At 36.1% G+C, this 18,353-nt stretch overlaps 1 protein-coding gene across 5 annotated transcripts in view; it reads left to right on the top strand.

The window, feature by feature from the left end:
• Positions 1-18,353, top strand: part of SOX5 (SRY-box transcription factor 5) — a 1,095,444-nt gene that overhangs the window by 20,255 nt on the left and 1,056,836 nt on the right. The window contains exon 1 of one of the 5 annotated variants that reach the window (XM_066264763.1): positions 4,950-5,325. The exons of the other annotated variants lie outside the window; for them this stretch is intronic. The gene's annotated coding sequence lies outside the window, so the exon portion shown is untranslated. Of the gene's footprint in view, positions 1-4,949; positions 5,326-18,353 lie in introns of those variants that run through there. 5 annotated transcript variants of the gene reach the window in all.

Raw genomic sequence — 18,353 nt, 5'->3', positions numbered from 1 at the left:
TTTCTGCTGTTAAGGGGCCATTGCCAGGAGTATAATTTGCAGAGGAATGCGGCGCGTCAGTTACTCTTGTGACTGAGTGAACCTAGGTGGATTAAGAAAGTTGTCCGTGTAGTACTAGTGGTAAGTACTACAGAGGAAGCGTACAGCTTGCTCCAGAGAGATATAAGGTAGCTTGTTGTGGAAGTCACAGGAGGCTTTTGTGAGGAAGAGCCATCCTTCCTCACAAAAGGCTGGGATAGGAGACAAAATCAGGACTGACTAGGTGAAGAAAGAGCAGGGGAGTATGGAACAGAGAACCGCAAGAGCAAAGCTCTAAGTGTTGAAAGCTCAGGGTACTAAGAAACTAGAGGAGACCAGAGTGGCGGGGGCACAGAAAAGAAGGGAAGAAGGGCAAAAGTTGTGAAGAATGATGCAGGAGTCGTCTCAGGTAGGGTATTGGAGGTGCTGCTAAGGTTCTAGATTTTTATTGTAAAAGCAATGACAAGTTATTATTCACATTTGCATTTTAAACGTATTTTATGGATGTTTGGAAAATGGAATGGAGGGCCTTCAGTTATGTAGTAATTGGAGTAATATAAATAAGAAATATTGTCCTTGTTCCAAACACTATTTGCTTTATCATTTTGGGGGGCCTCATTCTGCTCCATGAACAAATAAGTCCTTTAAATACTTGAGGAGCCTGATCTGTGGTGGCACAGTAAGTGGATAAAGTGTTGACCTGGAACACTGAGGTCCCTGGTTCTAAACCTCTGGCTTGTCCAGTCAAGGCACATAGGGGAGTTGATGCTGCCTGCTCCTCCCCCCTTCTCTCTCTCTCTTACCCCACTCTCTAAAATGAATAAATTTTTAAAAAATTAAAAAAATACTTGAGGAAAAGTAGAACCTAAGTTTTTCAACACCCAGGAAGACCTGAAACAGTATTTCTATACTGCACTTTGCCTACTATTTTTTCTTTTCTTTTTGAATTTATATTCACATATTCAGCACCTCATGTTTTTAAGACAATAGAAGAAGAAAGAACAAGTCATTCTTTTAAGCTTGTACCATGCTATTGACTTTCTTTGAAAGGACAGCAAGTGTGTTTATTTTATTGCTATGGGTCTAAAAATTAACCTTAAAACACTATTCTCTTCTTCTAAATTACATGTAAGAAAGAAATGCTTTATTGCAACTTCATCAATAATTCAAATGCAACTTAAAAGAAAGTAGGGCAGCATAAGGAAAAAAGCACACTTGTTCCATAATTGAGTCAGTCAAATAGTATTGAGTCCCATTGTCATATTCATATTGATGAAGTAACTTTCATAACTACAAAGAGTCTAGAAAGAAATAAAGACCTCAGAATTATGAGGCAATGTCATAGACATTTTTTACATATTTTTTGTATTGTAAAATACAAATAGCGAAAGCAACCTTTTACTAGTGTGCAATAATGAAGGAACAGCTTTTGAAAGGTGCTGTTGTTGGGAATTTAGTTGTTTTCCAGACTGTGCTATAATAGCCCAAGCTATTTTGGAGCTGTGCATATATTAGTGTTCTGGTGCAGCATGATACAATAACGTGTGAAAAGTACACGATCACACCTTGTTTAAATCTACAGTCTTTGCACATAACCCACAGTGAGTCCTTGTCAGATTTTACTGTAAACAGGAGAAAAAAGTTTATAGAAGCTTATAGATTGGGGTTGGATGGAAAACTGATTATGAAAATAAAGGTTTTCTATTGTGCTTGCTTGAAAGATCATAATGGTTAAGTTTATATTATATATAATCTAAAAACTGACCTATGGTTAGTTTCACCCCATGGAAGCTTTAGTATGTACATCTATAGCTCTGGCTGGTTAGCTCAGTGGGAGAGCATTGGCCCAGCATGTGGATGTCCTGGTTTCGATTCCCCGTCAGGATGCACAGGAGGAGTATCCATCTGCGTCACCACTCCTACCCCTCTCACTTCTCTGTCTCTCTGTCTTCCCCTCCTGAAACCATGGCTTGATTGGAGCAAGTTCACCTCAGGGTGCTGAGGATGACCCTATGGCCTCCGCCTCAGGTGCTAAGAGCTCAGTTGCTGAGCAATGGAGCAACATCCCAGATGGGCAGAGCATTGCCCCCTAATGGGCTTGCCAGGTGGATCCCAGTCTGTGTGCATCTGGGAGTCTGTCTCTGCTCCCTCCTCTCACTATTGAATAAAATGAAAAAAGAAAAAAAAGAATGTACACTTATAAAACCATCCAAATGGAAATGTGTATCTGCTCTATTTCATATTTTCAGAGTATAAATTTAAAGGACAGAGTTTGATTTTTTAAAAACATTGATTGCATTTTAATTTATGCATTCATATTAATGCTGTTTTATCAAAATTATCACCCAGAGAAACAAAACCCTGATTCCAATGATGCCCTTGTTAAAAACATTTTGGAAAACTTCCTCTCAGAATTGTCTTTTGAATCATTTGCAAGACTGACTAAAACATCCATCTCATTATTTTCTATTCGTATTTTATACCAGAGTTGGCTATAAATGTCTCTCTGAAATGATGAAAATGACTAAAATTGACTCTCAAATTTTGAAATTTGTCACCATTGAGGATATTTAGAAAAATGCATGCATGTGTGTGTTATAGACTTGGAAAGCAGTTTCAAAAGGCGACAGTTAGTAATGGTTGACTTTAAAGTTAGTGGTTGTTCTAAGGTGGCCAGTATTTGGATGACATGGTTTGTTTGTTTAAAAACCAGTCACATTACTTTTTAATGGCACTGTATATTCATTTTTACAGCATATACAAAAAAAATGCAAATATGTCTTTTGGCATGCAAGGACAAAATACCTTATACAATTAGCATATTTTATTTTTAAGACAGTTAAAGGATTAAGCAACTATAATGCTAATCCTATGATAGCAGATTATTCAGATTATGGTCTTTACATGGAACATCTCTATAAAATTTTATTTTATTTAAATAATGACATTTACTGTCTGATTTATAGGTATGTGTATTTCAATTAAACTTTTACATAATTCATATTATTTCCATATTATTAGAAGGTACTGTTTGATAGCATTTGAAATTTTCATTTCAGTTGACCTCCTCATATAAGTTATTTACCCAATTTTCAATACTATTAGTGCTTGTTTTCTTAACCATTAGTTAAGAATCCAAATAACTACAAGTGCTTGAAATATAAAATAATTGGATTGAATTCTGAATATTTTCTTAATTTAAGAAACCTGTGACAATTCAGTACAACTCACACATATTTCTGTTGAATGATTTATGAATAGAATGAAAATAAAGTAGTAAGGTCCATATCCAGAATATTTGTCATTTACCTCTACTTTGAACATCTTTCTAATATGTTCTTTCTTCAGTGCGTAGGAATTGAGAGAAATAATTGCCAGAGAGACTTAGTTGAATAGCTTTTATTTTCTGAGTATTAGTGCTGTCTAATAAGAGAGAGCAAACAATTCAAAACTAATTTTTCTCTGATCAGTGTTTGTGACCCTGTAGTTTCTGATTTCCAGCTTTGGGCATTAACAATAGGGTTCAAATGCCTAAATTTTAAGATTGTTATTGGTAGCTCTTTGAAAATTGATAGATTGAAGAGCAAACCTGTGTTTGCATATGAACATCTAATATATATATATACTTTTTGTATATATATATTTATTTTGTATATATATTATTATTTTATATAAATATATATATATATATATATACACAATTTTTTGCACCACTTTTCAGTATAGCTAACTCACCTTTTGGAGACAATACAGACTTTTTATTTAACATGGTATATAATTTGTGTAGACAAATTTGCGTCATACTGATTCTTTTATCATGGTTAACTTACTGTGTTAAATATTCTTCTTTTTTTTTTTGGTTTTGTAGAACTAAATGGACTTTCTTTTTATGAATGCTATTGTCCTTGACTATTCTAAAAATTTTAAAGCACGGGGTTTATGCAGGAATTATTCCAGACTAATAGCTGCTTTCTTTTTTATTAAACACTTTAGTTTGTATTAATGAAATTGGATACCATTTTGTTTTTGCAAAAAAAGATTGTTTTCGTAAAAGGGGAAAGAGTTTTGAAACCATACATATAACATTTTATTTTACCTATTAACTGTCACGGATGTTTGGCAACAGGTGTCATATTTGGAATTTTACTGAAGGGAAGTATAACATTGTGATAATGTTCATCTGCAATGTAATTATTCATTGGCAATTTCTAAAATCTGTAATTTTAGAAATTAAAATTAGAAAATAAAATCCCGGCAGTATTTTTGTTTCCTATTAGGAAAAGTAGATTGAGAAAGCTTGTGTTATAAATGTATTATAGTACTACTTACCAAAAGTTGGGTATTTTATTCCTGCATGAGTTATGCTAGTAAGTAATGTTTATATAACCCTGATAAACATTTCTGCATGACTGAGTTTTGAGTGGAAAACATTGTTTCCTAAAAGGCTCTCAGTAAAAAAAAAAAAAAAAAAGCCTGTCTTCTGTATACATTTTGTGTGTGCATATGAGTGAGTGTGTGCATGCGTGTGTGTGTGTGTGTGTGTGTGTTTAGATTCAGCTTAATACCAACTAATGCCAACATCTGGCAAAGAGATGGAGACGTGGGGAATTTGTTGTTTGAAACCCTGGGACAAAGTGTTCCGATCTGACTAGCAAACAGAGCTGTGGACTTGAACTGGAATCTTCAGGGGCAGAAACGTCTTAAGTGTCTGGAAAACTGGCCTGTTGAGTCACCATGAAGGCACTAAAACAAAACTAATTTTAAGCAGGTCAAAGTTCAGTGATTCCCTCTGGAATTCAAACTTTTTTTAAGAGTCTCATGTTTAAGTGAAAAGGGTCAAAGTTGATGCACTGTTACAATGTTTCGAATGCTTTCCCCTAAGAACAGCCGCCCAAGCTGGGATTAGCATGAGGAACTGCAAGGGTGGCACTTCAGTGTCTGAGTTAAAAATATTTTAAAACAGTAAATGCAGTCAGGACAGAGAGATCCCTGGGAGCTTTTCTATTCAAAAACCTATGAGTGCAGGGCAGCTACGCTGCATAGCTTTGGAGAATATTGCTTCTCGCTAATGTTCCATCTGAGGATGGTAGAATAGTAGGAATTTTAGAAGGTGGTGTTCCTGGTTGTCTTACATCGAAAACTTCAAAATAAATAAAAGGGCACATCAAATGAACAAGAAATGTAACTATGGAAAAGTACTAATGAATCCAAGTTTGAACTGTGCGGATACAAAGTCAGCATGGGTGTAGGAATATTTTTAAGGCAGAAGCCCTGGCAAAACGACTTCCCAGGGAATGGACTGCGCAGGTACGTACGGTGTGCGGCAGACAGTTTGTGGAGACTCAAGAAAGAGCCTTGTCAACAGGGAGGTGTTTTACCTATGACCAGATATAATGATACTGAATATTTGAAGTGAGGGATTATTGTAGAAAGTGAAAACCTAGTAGCTTTGATTTTAGTAACTGGCATTCAGATGATATCTAGATGTCCTGGGGATGCCGATTAATTCGCCTGTCAGAATTCCTTGAATGAGGTTGTGTTGGGATCCTGTGGTGTGTGATTCCAGGGCTTTTGATGTTTAAATCTTATATACCTATACCTCAGCTTAATGTGATTGACTAGGCATTTTCTCAGTCTGAAGATCTTGTTGCTGACTAGAATGAGGCCTAAACAAGATTCTTAGACATTAAAAAGAAGCCTATCATTTTATGGGTTATATCTAGGAAAGGGGAGAAGAGCATTTATTCTGCCTTCAAATTTAGAGACTCAATTAAAAACTCTGTGCAGCTAGGAAATTTGGCCAGTAGCCATAGTCTGCTCGACTCCCTATAAAACTTTGGTTGTTCTCATCAGCTATTTTATTTTCCATGATACCAGTTGCAGAATAATTCTGTTGCTCTTCATCATAAACCTATGATACTCACTTTGAAGAAGCTTTAATTATGTAGTTATTTATTCAATGAATATGAGTTATTCCAATTTGAGAAAATACATTTTGCATTGTGCTTACTATGTCTCAAGAGAGATGAACTCAGTCATGTCTGTTTGTTTTAATGAGATAAGCCAGACACACAGGATAATATTTTACCAAAACCCAGGATAAAAATGCATGAGGAAGAAGAAAAAGTTATTATTGTATGAGATGTTATTGTATTATTGTGACATTGTATTTTATGATGACTCTCTCTTGTACAACTTTTAATCCAAAAATGACCTATGTTTAGCTGAAAGATGAGATGTTTATGTGTCTTTTTTATGTTAATATAAATGAATCTTTAATTTAGATTCTTTAATTTAGTTATGTTTATACTTATTACAAATGCTGCTTATTTTAATGTAGTGATAAAGGAGGATAAATAAGAGTCAATCAGATATTATAGAAGTTAAATTTTACAAAGTGGGATAATAATTGTTTTCAAGAACTGGTGCTAGAAATGTAATGCGTAAGTTGATTTTAGGGTAAATTTTTAGATTTCTCTGAATCTTAATTATAGACCAGAAGTATACATTTCTTGAGCAGGAAATTCCAGAAACAAAACTTATTTACTATCTGAAGTATATGAAGAAATAGAAACAAGTATATTCAATATTCTGATTTATTATTTCAACATGGCTAGTTAATGGTTTTTATCACAAATGCCTTTTAAGAAGATAGTTGTTGCTCTGAACTTTTGCCCCCTCTGCGTGTCTTTGCCGAAACAACCTCTGAAGAGGATAGTCTTAAATCTGTCTGATAGTAAAACTTCCTGATCCATTTTCTTTCTCCTACTCTGTGGGCTGTTAAGCGTGCGCCAGCTGACTGCCAGCCCCCCACACTGTGCTGACCCTTTTGTTTAACTGACAGTTCCCTTCGCGTCCCCATTTAAACGAGCTATCAGAACCCTATGGGTCAACCAGATAGTTTGCCTCATTGAGAGCTCACCTGAAATACCTTTGAGGAAGGACCTATGATTTCCTGACAAATAGTGTCAGGAAATTCCCTTCAGTGGGGGGGCTGCAGAGCTCACCTCTATCTTCCAAGGGTTAACAGTAACCTGTAATAATAATTTGGTGACACAAAATGCTTCTTTTTATGCATTACCTATTTCCAGAGGCCTAATTTAGGTTTGTATCAAAATGGATATCACAAACAGCGCAGCTTCCTGCTGAGCCGCAAAGTGCTGCCGAGAGACATTCTGGGATTCTTTAGGTGGCATCTGGGAGGGGTGACGATGGGGGGGGGGGCGATTGTCAGCCGCTTATCCTGTGGCTGGGGCGCACTGTGTGGTAGAGTGATTTTCAAAGGGAGAATAGCTTTGTGGAACGGTGGGGTCGGTCTTATCAGGAACCAACCTTTGTTCTATTGTACTTGATACAAGGCAAATTTTAGGACAAGGAAAACAGCAGAAGTGGTTTCAAGAGCTTCCTTATTTTTCTGTATGATTTTCATACTTCATGCTCCAGCAACAGTGACAGCACCTGCCCAGGTGTAAACACACACATAATGATACGGTGCCCAGAAAGTTTGAAACTAAGGATCTGTTGAAAGTCTTGATTCCTCTCTCTGCAGAGTCTCTGGCCAGGCCAGAGTCAATCAGGTTGGGGAGGCCAGCAAAGTTAATCTCCAGTGCGTCCCATCTTTAACCTTTCACCCACTTTTTAAATTGCCACTACCCACCCCAAACAGTGGGTATTGCCCGTCTCCTCTATTGTCCTAGTTTTGTTTTCTTTTTCACAAAAGAAAGCACATGCAAATTTATCATAAATTTTCTTACTTAACTATACTCAGAAATATTTGTACTTTAAATAGAAACTTATGAAGGGTTGTTTTTCATAAATATTTATAGAGTTAGAATTTCTGACTGGGCTGGTAGTGAGAGATGGGAAAACATGGCAGTCTGATTGCACAGAAAGGGTCCTCCAGCGAGCACCCAGTAGGCACCACGTAGGCTAAATGATCATTGCCACCTGAGCCTGGAGCTGGTTGCCTCTCATATGGGATGCTAAATGACCTGTGTTTTAGAATTCAGTGATGTGTAGGTATTTATGCATTTCCATGGTTTAAGCTCCATAGCAGCTTCCCGCTTCAGCCTTTGCCTGACTGTGCCCAGTCGTTATACCTGTTATAGAAGGATGGGAAAAACCTGGACACATTGTCAAAAACTCCCTCCCAGAATGTTCAACTCTGGCTCCCACTTCAACATTTGCTCTTGCATATTTTCTGAGAGTGCAGGGTTTTTCTTGGCCTGCTGCTTCCCCAAGTGGCTCTTTGTTGTCCTCTGGGGATGTGTTCTCAGAATGCCCATTCCCACTGGCCCCTGCCTTTCCCAGACCACTCCAAGGGGAGCTCGAGTGCACAGGCTTCTGTCACACACTGAGTCTGTGCCTCTCAAGCACAGCTTGCTCACTCCACCTTTCTGAGCAGGTTCCGTGAACATGTTGAACATACCCGTGTAGGTGTTCGTCATGGGGTTACACCCTCGGAAACGTAATAGATATGGTTTCTCATTTCAAGGACTGTTTTTAATGACTATTAAAAAAGTTTAATATTTTAAAAATATCCTGTAAGTGTAGAATGCTTATGTCATTCTTTTTTTATTTCTTTCTTTCTTTTTTTATTGAATTTATTGGGGTGACTATGTTTAACAAAATTATACAGGTTTCAGGTGCACAATTTTGTAACACATCATCTGAACGCTGTATTGTGTGTTCCCTACCCCAAGTTTATTTTTTTTTGATCCTTTAAAAAGCTGTGTAGAAACTAAAATTTAAAGGAGTTTCTACCATAAAGACTGCTTTCAGGCACATTACATCTATTTCCTTACTTAATTGACTATAATTCATTTTGTAAACATTACTCTTTGAAAGCAGAAAGACTTCCTACTGCTATGGTCTAAGAGTTTGGTCACTTTCCTTAGGGATTGCTCAGATCTTCCTTGTAATAGCAGTTCCCTTAAGAAAACAAGAGAAAAGAAATAAGATCAAACCTTCAACTGCAGCTTTTGTCCCATTTAAATTGCAAGGGATAATTTTGAAAAACTGTAAGTAGAGTGATGATGTAAGATGGACTTTTAGCTCTTTTCAAAGTTTCTTCCAATTTTTGTGCTTATTTCAAAATCTTTACCTAGAATGAGAGTGGATTTATGTCATTTAATGTCCTTTGTTTTGCATGGTATTGTTGTTTTTTTTTAATATAATGATTGGTGGGTAGAAATGTGCTAGGGCCATGCTTTGGGATCGGAGCCTCCTTTGGACCCCATAGGATGTCAATGGGCTCATTAGGATTTAGCCAAGTTTTATGCATTATTCATAATATATATTCACAGCGTGCGCACTAACGACTGTCTCCTGTGTCTGCTTAGTCAGAACCATTTGCATGCTGTATTATAGAAGCATAATACAGAATGCATTTAGCCACATTTTCTGTATTATCCTTAATACATATTGTCATCATATTCTGTTATGGAGTGTGCGGTGAATGTGTTTAAACAATAGCATGCACTTGTGCATTATGATTCCATAAAAACAAATGTATAATAAAACTCTTGATGGAAGTAATTATTGCATATGTGCAATAATAGTTTCTAAAAAAGGCTCCATATTATTTCTACTTTGCTTTTATAGTTTGATTATCTAGTTATTTGTTTTATGTTGTTTTATGCCTGCTGGACTGATGTCCTGAAAATTTTAATTTTGAAAACAACATACCTTTTTTAATCCCTCTCATATCTTACCTCATTAGCTTCCCTAAATGAGTATTTAAAAATATAACATTTAAAAGAGACCAGATTATTAGGAAAAGCGTATTTCCTAACTACCAATTAAAGATCTGTAGGGTATTTGTTATAAAGAGCCTGTGTTCCATGAAGCAACAAGAACTGTGCTCTATATATGAAAAATTAACATCAAGTTATAAACATCAAATTAACTTCCAAATCTAAGATAGAGAGGTTCTGAGTTCTAAAGCCAACAATGAGTCTCATTCATTTAAGGAATTGGCACTTTATCTTTTTATCTCAGACATCTTGCTTGCAAAATGAAAGTGACCACTATTTAATTGCAGAAGGATATCAGACACATTGCATTTTTTTAAAAAAAATACTAATTTGAAAGAGAAAGAAAAAAAAATTCCAGAAATGTACCTTTGTGTCACAGCTGTGAAGAAAACAAATACTTTATTTAAAACTTTACATGATAATTTGTTGAAAAGTTATGCTATGATGGAAATCTTAGTAATACAGTGCAGAATTTAGTACAAAAAATTTATTGAAATTATCTTTTTTATTCAAAGAATTGCTGGTGGTTTTTCAATAGTTTCAAGTCATATAATTTCTGGTTAGCTATTAGTGTAGTCATTTTAGAAAATTCACTTCTGAAAACTCTACAAATTATTTAGCATCCTCCAAATCTAGTGCTTTTACATGTGACCACTTTTTATTTTATTGCCAAATCATTTAGGAACAGATTTAGAGTTAGAAGCATATAAAAATTGGCAGCCTTAGTTTGAAGGACCATTTAGTCTTATTATTGATATAACACTTTTAAAAAATTTATTGGGGTGATATTGATTAATAAGATTGTATAGGTTTCAGGTAAACAATTCCATAATACATCACCTGTATATTATATTGTGTGATCATCGCCCCAAGTCAAGTCTCCTCCATCACCATTTACCTTCCCTTTACCCTCTTCTGCCTCCGCTACGCCCCTTTTCCCTCTGGTAATCACTATACTGTTGTCTGTGTCTATAAAAATTTTTTTTTGCTTAATCCCTTCACCTTTATCACCCAGCCGCCAACCCCCTTCTCCACTAACAGCTGAAAATCTGTTCTCTGTCTCTATGAGTCTGTTTCTATTTTGTCAGTTTATTTTGTTCATTAGATTCCACATGTAACTAAAATCATATGGTACTTGTCTTTCTCTGATTGGGTTATTTCACTTAGCTTAATACTCTCCAGTTCCATCCATGCTGCCATAAAGGATAAGATTTCCTTCTTTTTTACAGCCAAATAGTATTCCATTGTGTCAATGCACTATAGCTTTTTTATCTACTCATCTACTTTTGGGTACTTGGGCTGTTTCCAAATCTTGACTATAGTAAACAACACTGCAATGGAAACAAGGGTGCATATATCCTTTCAAATTAGTGTTTTGGGTGTCTTCAGGTATATTTCTAGAGGTGGAAACATGAGGACATGAGGCAGTTCTGTTTTTAATTCTTGGACATTTCTTTTTTTCTTAAACTTGAACTTATTGGGGTGACACCGGTTAACATAATTATACAGGTTTCAGGTGCTCGGTTCTACAACACATCTTTGTACACAATATTCTGTGTTCACCCCACCAGTTAAGACTTTGTCCATTACTATATACCCCCCATTAGTCTCCTCCACCTTTCCCACTGCATCAAATATTTCTTATAGCAATATATATATTTACGAGGTATTGCCTCAGTCAAGAGAAACAAAATAAAAATAACAAATGGAACTATATAAAACTAAAAGGATTTGCACATCAAAGGAAACCATCAACAACATTAAAAGAACCCACTAAATGGCAGAACATACTTGCCAATATATCTGCTAATGGGTTGGTGTTAATACAAAAATTTATAAAGAAGTTATAAAACTCAACACCAAATTAAGTGAATAAACAAACAATCCAATTTAAAAAGTGGGCTAAGGACTTGAATAGACATGTCTCCAAAGAGGACACTCAGATGGCCAACAAACATATAAAAAGATGCTCAATGTCTCTAATCATCAGAGAAATACAAATTAAAACCACAATGGGATATCACCTCACACCTGTCGGAATGGCTATCATCAATAAATCAACAAGCAACAAGTGCTGGTGAGGATGTGAAGAAAAGGGAACCCTCCTGCACTGCTGGTGGGAATGCAGACTGGTGCAGCCACTGTAGAAAACAGGACAAAGCTATCTCAAAAGATAATAACACTTTTATCAGTAGCCTGTTTTACTTGCAATCAGTCTTATGAAATTAATCTGTTTTACTAAAGATTATTGGTGACTTTGATTCAGACAAATGGTATCACTGAAAATTTGAAGTGTACCCACTTGATAATGTTGTAAACCATCTTCCTTTTGCCTTCTGTTTTTAGTAAATTTGATATTATGCATCCAGATAAAATGGCACTTTTAATAGTATACATATTCCTTGGGAATCTGGAGGAAATATAAATTTGATGCAAAATCTGACTGATATTTTTTTCTATCTACCTCAGTATCTTATTCTCTATTTACCCATTGACTTTCACATAGTTTGGGGGGTCATGTCTATGTGTTGAGAAGGCAATAAATTAAAGAGCTTCTGGTTCTAGATATAGTTCCAAATGTGATAGATTGAATTCTAAAGTAGCCAGCCTCCCCAAAATAGGACAGTTACATAAGGATATGGTCCATACCAAAACCTAGCTATTTTGGTTGTCTGGAGTAATATAAGTTTGTCAGGAAGAACAATAGAGATAAATTCAGTATAGAGAGAGAGATAGAAGGGTCCAGTCCCATACATGGATGCTTTTCTGAAGCAGGGAATGGAAGTATTCCATTGACTTCTGTTTTAACAAGTGTATTCCCTCTACTTTAATTTGATAGTTCCTCCCAGTAGGCTTACTGAACAAAGTTGATCACTTTGTCCAACTTTGATTGCCAATTTAAATAGTTCTTCTGCACAAAAATGTCCTCATGTTAATTTTGGTTATATTTTCCCCAATTTTTTTAAAGCCTTGATCAATGTATATGTCTGGGTAAAATGAAACATCTAAAAAATGTTTTGTTTATGTTTTTACTTGCTAAGATACATTTATAAGTCAGATGACTAAAACTAATTTAATTTTTTTTAAAAAAGAAACATTTTTTTACACGAAGGGGTTTTTAATGTCATCCAGTGTAGTCACTTCCAAGATCTTCCCGACATTCCAGACCCGCCTCCTCTGGAGCAGCTGTAGGGCTTGAGGCAGACTCTTGATAACTGCAGTGGGCAAATTTTCTAACTTTGAAGAAAACCCTTCTATTTCAAAATAATCAAAAGAGATATTTGAGCCATGCCCAGTAAATAAAACAGGCAGGGAGCCAGAAAGGGCCTGGGAGTGGAGGGCAGCACAAACTGTGGCACGGAAGTTACAAGTCTGTTTTCTTGGGTCAATCACAAATTGGAGGATTACAAAACAGAAGCTCCAAAGTGTTTTAAGCAATAGTAGGAACAGGGAGATGAGTTTACATTTCTTAAGTCTGGTTCTTTGAAGGTCCACTTATTTGTTTGTCTGTAAGGGTTTCAAATATTGTTTAAAATAGATCTCAAATACATTACCTTACTTTATAATTAGACCTAATATAATCACAATAGAGTTTATGTTTTTGTGTTCACGTGTTATAACTAACATGCAAAAATGTGTCCATTTTTAGATTGATGTGTCTGCTCTTTTAAAATTATGAGAAATAGACAGTCTTTCAAAACTATTAATTCTGAGTTAAGTTGTTCAAATGGAAAAATAATTTTGTCGTCTTTTTAGTTTTTCAGATTAATATTTTAAATTATTAAATGTAGTTTTTTTTTTTTTCTGCTTAATACTGGTCCGAGGTTGCTCCAATTTTTATAATAATACAGTTTACTTCACAAAGTTTCTTCATTTGAGTTTATTTGTTGGTTTGTCAAGACCAGTCTGTCCACTTGTACACTGGTGCAGTTACTTGCAGATAGATTATTTCCATAGATAAACAATAAGAAACATACACGATTATATACACACATGGACTTTCATGACTAATGTCAATGGTAATAAATTTAAAAAGACCACAGTTTTGGAGATTTAGTTAAAAATAAAGTGGATATTTACCAGACCATATGATTTTCATTTTGTTCTAACTCTCAGATATCACCATGTCCAAATCCATAATTTGGTAGCCCCAGAGTTCCTTGGAATGCTCTACTACCAGGAATAATATTACTAGGGTTAGTATAAACATGAGAAGGATCAAATAATTGTTAGATTGTGACAAAATAGTTGAGTATTATTTAATCTTATTGCAGCTAATTTGAGAACTCAAATTAATTAGGAAATTGCCATTTTTTTGAGGAGAAATTTGAAATGGAACACTTTTCCTAGTGACAACTAAAGGGGGAATTCAAATTAATACTAAAAATAAGACTCGGATTAGTTTGGATGAAGTACCATTTTTTTCTTCAAATTTGAATTAAGTTGGATTCGGCCTTATAAATAATTCTTGTTACATGTATACACACTAAAGCAGTGTGTCATCATAGATAAACTTTTAGAAGTATCACAGAATCCTAGCAGTTTTGTTAAATTTTAACAGTTTTTTATCTTAATATTTCTGTCTAAATTTCAATGACATATTTCTTATCTGATTTGTAAAACCTTACAGTGTACTCGGTACAATTACCTGCTGTGTCACTAGCTGTCGTCCAGAGAGGAGGGTACACCCAGTTTGCTAAGTTAGGAAATTTATCCTCCCTGTTTCTCTCTCTCTTCCTAACTCCTTTCTTTCTCCCTACTTTCTGTTTTTCTTGTACTTTAAATCCCTAAGTTAACTCTTATTGCATATTGGATATATATTGGCTCTAATAAATATTGACTTTCTAGGAAAGTTCTCAGTATTGTCTTTATAAGACTTTACCTAGTTCTTAGCAGCTTAACTATATGTACCCACTAGTCGCATACACACCCCACCCAGCTTTGTGTTGTGACATTGGAAATAGCATGGCAGGGTGTGGCTCTAAAGCCTTGAGTTGGGCTTCTGTATTCAGGCTACTACTGAATTTTTCTGGTTTTCCCTTTCCTCACCATAAAATTAGGTTTAACTAATAGGATTTTTGTGAGAATTAAATTTGTCAGTGATATGAACACATTTTGTAAACTGGAACAATCAAATAGATGTTAGTTTTTAATTCCTTGATTTGGTGAAATGCAGAGCAGAAATTGTTACAGCTAGAGTTGCAGTTTTTTCATTGAAGGGTTTATGATTTTTTTGTATGTCATGTATATTTTTTTTCTTTTTTTTTTTTTTTTTTTTTTTTTATTTTTCCGAAGCCAGAAACAGGGAGGCAGTCAGACAGACTCCCGCATGTGCCCGACCAGGATCCACCCAGCACACCCACCAGAGGATGATGCTCTGCCCATCCGGGACATTGCTCTGTTGTGACCAGAGCCATTCTAGTGCCTGAGGCAGAGGCCATGGAGCCATCCTCAGCACCTGGGCCATCTTTGCTCCAATGGAGCCTTGGCTGTGGGAGGGGAAGAGCGAGACAAAGAGGAAGGAGAGGGGGAGGGGTGGAGAAGCAGATAGGCGCTTCTCCTGTGTGCCCTGGCCGGGAATCAAACCCGGGACTCCTGCACGCCCAGGCTGATGCTCTACCACTGAGCCATCCGGCCAGGGCATGTCATGTATATTTTGATGGATTCCAAACATTATCACTTTCACTCATTCTGCAATTATAATCCCTGAAAACAAAATGTCTGTTTTGGGGTTATGTTCATTTTAGTCATTCTACAGTTTGGAGTAATATTTTTGATGATACCACTGAGTGCTGACAGCAGCTACCGTGAACTTTATACTTGAACTTTCTTAAGATTCTACTTCTTATTTTCTTTTTCTTTTTTTTTTTTTTTGAATAATGGGAATATAAGTTTATTTCAGACCTTGGGGATGATGTATACATTTTCTCTTTTTTAATAGGTATGTGGTATATATACACTGAGTATTTATATCTCATTATTTTGATAACATGCTACAAAGATCCCACTAGCTATTTTTAATATTTATTTTAGCAAATTTACCACCGCAGACACATTTATTTTTGACTGACTTCTCTGAAGAACAATGAATTAGACGACAGGGGAAACCCAATGTGGTAATATGATATCTAATCTCAGTTCATGGGAAAGAGACATCTGTAATCTTCTCTCGGAGCTTTGTTTTCCTCTCCATATTAACTGCTTATTTCTATTTTCTCTGTGGTAACTGGTCTCTACATGCAGGCTTGTACTGCTGAGTTATAATTCCAAATGAAGTGATAGAGACAAACAACCCTGGTGCTGGTTGTGACACCTTCATTCTGGTCTCAGGCAAGTCACTTCATCTTTTTTCCCCTTCCTTCTTTTTTATTTTTTTATTTTTCTGAGCTTGTGAAAGAAATAGTTGTAGCATAGTTCATAAGACTCTTCAGAGGAGTGAATAAAATAATATATATATATAAGTTCAAATATTCTAAAATCGAAAAGTGTCATACTTAACACTAGCTATCAAAATACTGAGTATTTGCCTATTAAAAGAGACAGATTATAATGCCCAGGCTTTCAGATGTATTTTGTAAAATTTTGTTCAAGTGTTTATATTGGCTGGTGGAAATAGGATTTTAGAACTGTGACACTGTTCTGTAGCCTATAATCCTTCCTTCATACCCACTGAAGGAAGTTGAAGTCCAGTGGTGCTGGATGAGACTTTTAAGGTCATATGGGTATGATGGAGAATTGATCATAGAACCCAGGTCTCCTGGCTTCCACGGTGGCCTGCACTTGGCACTCTGGACAAGACCAGGTCTACCATTTAGCCTCCTTTGGCCTTAAGAAGTCTTTCAAGTGAAAGTGATGTAATGTCAATAGCATTTACCCTTCTCTCAGAAATGAAAGACTCTAGAGAGGAATTTTCCTTTTGCTTTCTTTTTCCCCTTGTGGTTATTGCCAAAGTTTGGGATCATGTTGAAACTTGTTGCAACCACCAGGAAACTCTTTCAACTTTTAATAGTTATCACCCTGCTACTAATTAACAAGTAGCAAGCATGATTATATAAGATACCCGTTGGAAAGACTTGTCAAGACTCTAATATTTAGATGAGGACAAGACCTCCAAGCCATGAATAAAAAAAATATATCCCTGTTGATACTTTCCGTAAAAGGGGATGTTCAGTTTAAAACTGGCAGAGCCGACACTGCTACTTTCTATAAATGAGACCCTGAGAAATGGCAAGGAAGAGAGCAAGTTAGTTACGGCTTCGGATAACACACAGTGGCCCTAGGATCTCCGGGCTTTCTTCTTAGGAAGATGCTGCACAATAAAGCCACAAGGAGGTGACCCCCTCCTCCGTGTTTTGTACTGACAGAAAAATTACAAAAATCATTAAACTTGCACATACAGAAGTGTGTGATGAAGATAGCCTTTTGTAAATGAATGTTTTGCTAGTTTAAATCAAATACATCAAGTTCCTAAAAAAAAAGTAGCTTTTCAAGATCGTGTAAATTTCACTCATCTTTTGTAACGTAGTTGATTGACATTTACACTTATTTACAACTTGTGGTTTCTCACTCTCTCCGGGGTAAAAAAATTGTTTGTTTTTTTCCCATAAGAAATCAGTAGTTGGGCCTAAAGCAGTGATTTTCAATCGGTGTGCTGCAAGAATTTTTAAAACATGCAATGCCTGACTATTTAGTCAGGGGCACTGACCTCTTTTCCCTTGGATTGTCAAATGAAACAGTGACAACACAACAGCTATGCGGTGTGAGTGCCTCAAAATTAAATCTATTTTTTTGGTCTGATTGGCAAAAAATATATATATTATAGCTTTCAGTGTGCCACAGAATTTCAGTAATTACAACAGATTGTGTATGCTAGAAGATGAAGGAAGTTGGAATTCGCTGAGATATGTGACTGAACTCGACGCTGGGTCCCATGACCGGAGCTTTCCACAGAACATCCAAAAATTTCAATTATTTTTTTGGGGTTATAGTTGGCAATGTGTAAAGAGACAATAGTAATGAACAATAGAGATAATGAAAAGAAATATAGAAGCTGAGTCTTCATCGCCAGTCATGATTTTTTGGGTAGGCTTTCAAACTGAGTGGCTGCCCCTGGCATCGCAAAAGGTCAGTTTCACTAGGTCCCAAACCAGGCTCTTACTGGTTCCTGGGTTCTTGCAGGTGGTCTCAGCAAGGGCGTCGGTGCAGCGCACTGTAACGGTTCACATGATAATGGTAACAGAAATACCTCTAGATTTACTTTCTTATTGCTCTCTCTTCAGATCCTTTATGTGTGGGCTGTGCCCATTTGGAATCACAGTGTGGAGAGAGGCCTCCTATGCAGGTGTCCCCTGTAAACAACATTTCTCTGGGGAAGTCATAACCACCCCAGATGTAACCCATGAGGAGGTGAACCGAGGACCTAATGTGTGCCATGTACTCTTTTTTGGTGTTGGGGATAAAACACAGAACAAAATAGTCCTTGCTCTCCAGGAGCTTAAAAAGCTAGTATGCATGACAGAGAATAAATGATAAAGAAAGAAACAGGATACTTTCGAATGAAAAAGAATAAATAGCATAATA

This window comes from Saccopteryx bilineata, chromosome 1 (assembly GCF_036850765.1).
Source record: "Saccopteryx bilineata isolate mSacBil1 chromosome 1, mSacBil1_pri_phased_curated, whole genome shotgun sequence".
In the NCBI taxonomy this organism is placed as follows: domain Eukaryota; kingdom Metazoa; phylum Chordata; class Mammalia; order Chiroptera; family Emballonuridae; genus Saccopteryx; species Saccopteryx bilineata.
This window is presented reverse-complemented; position numbering and strand designations above follow the sequence as displayed.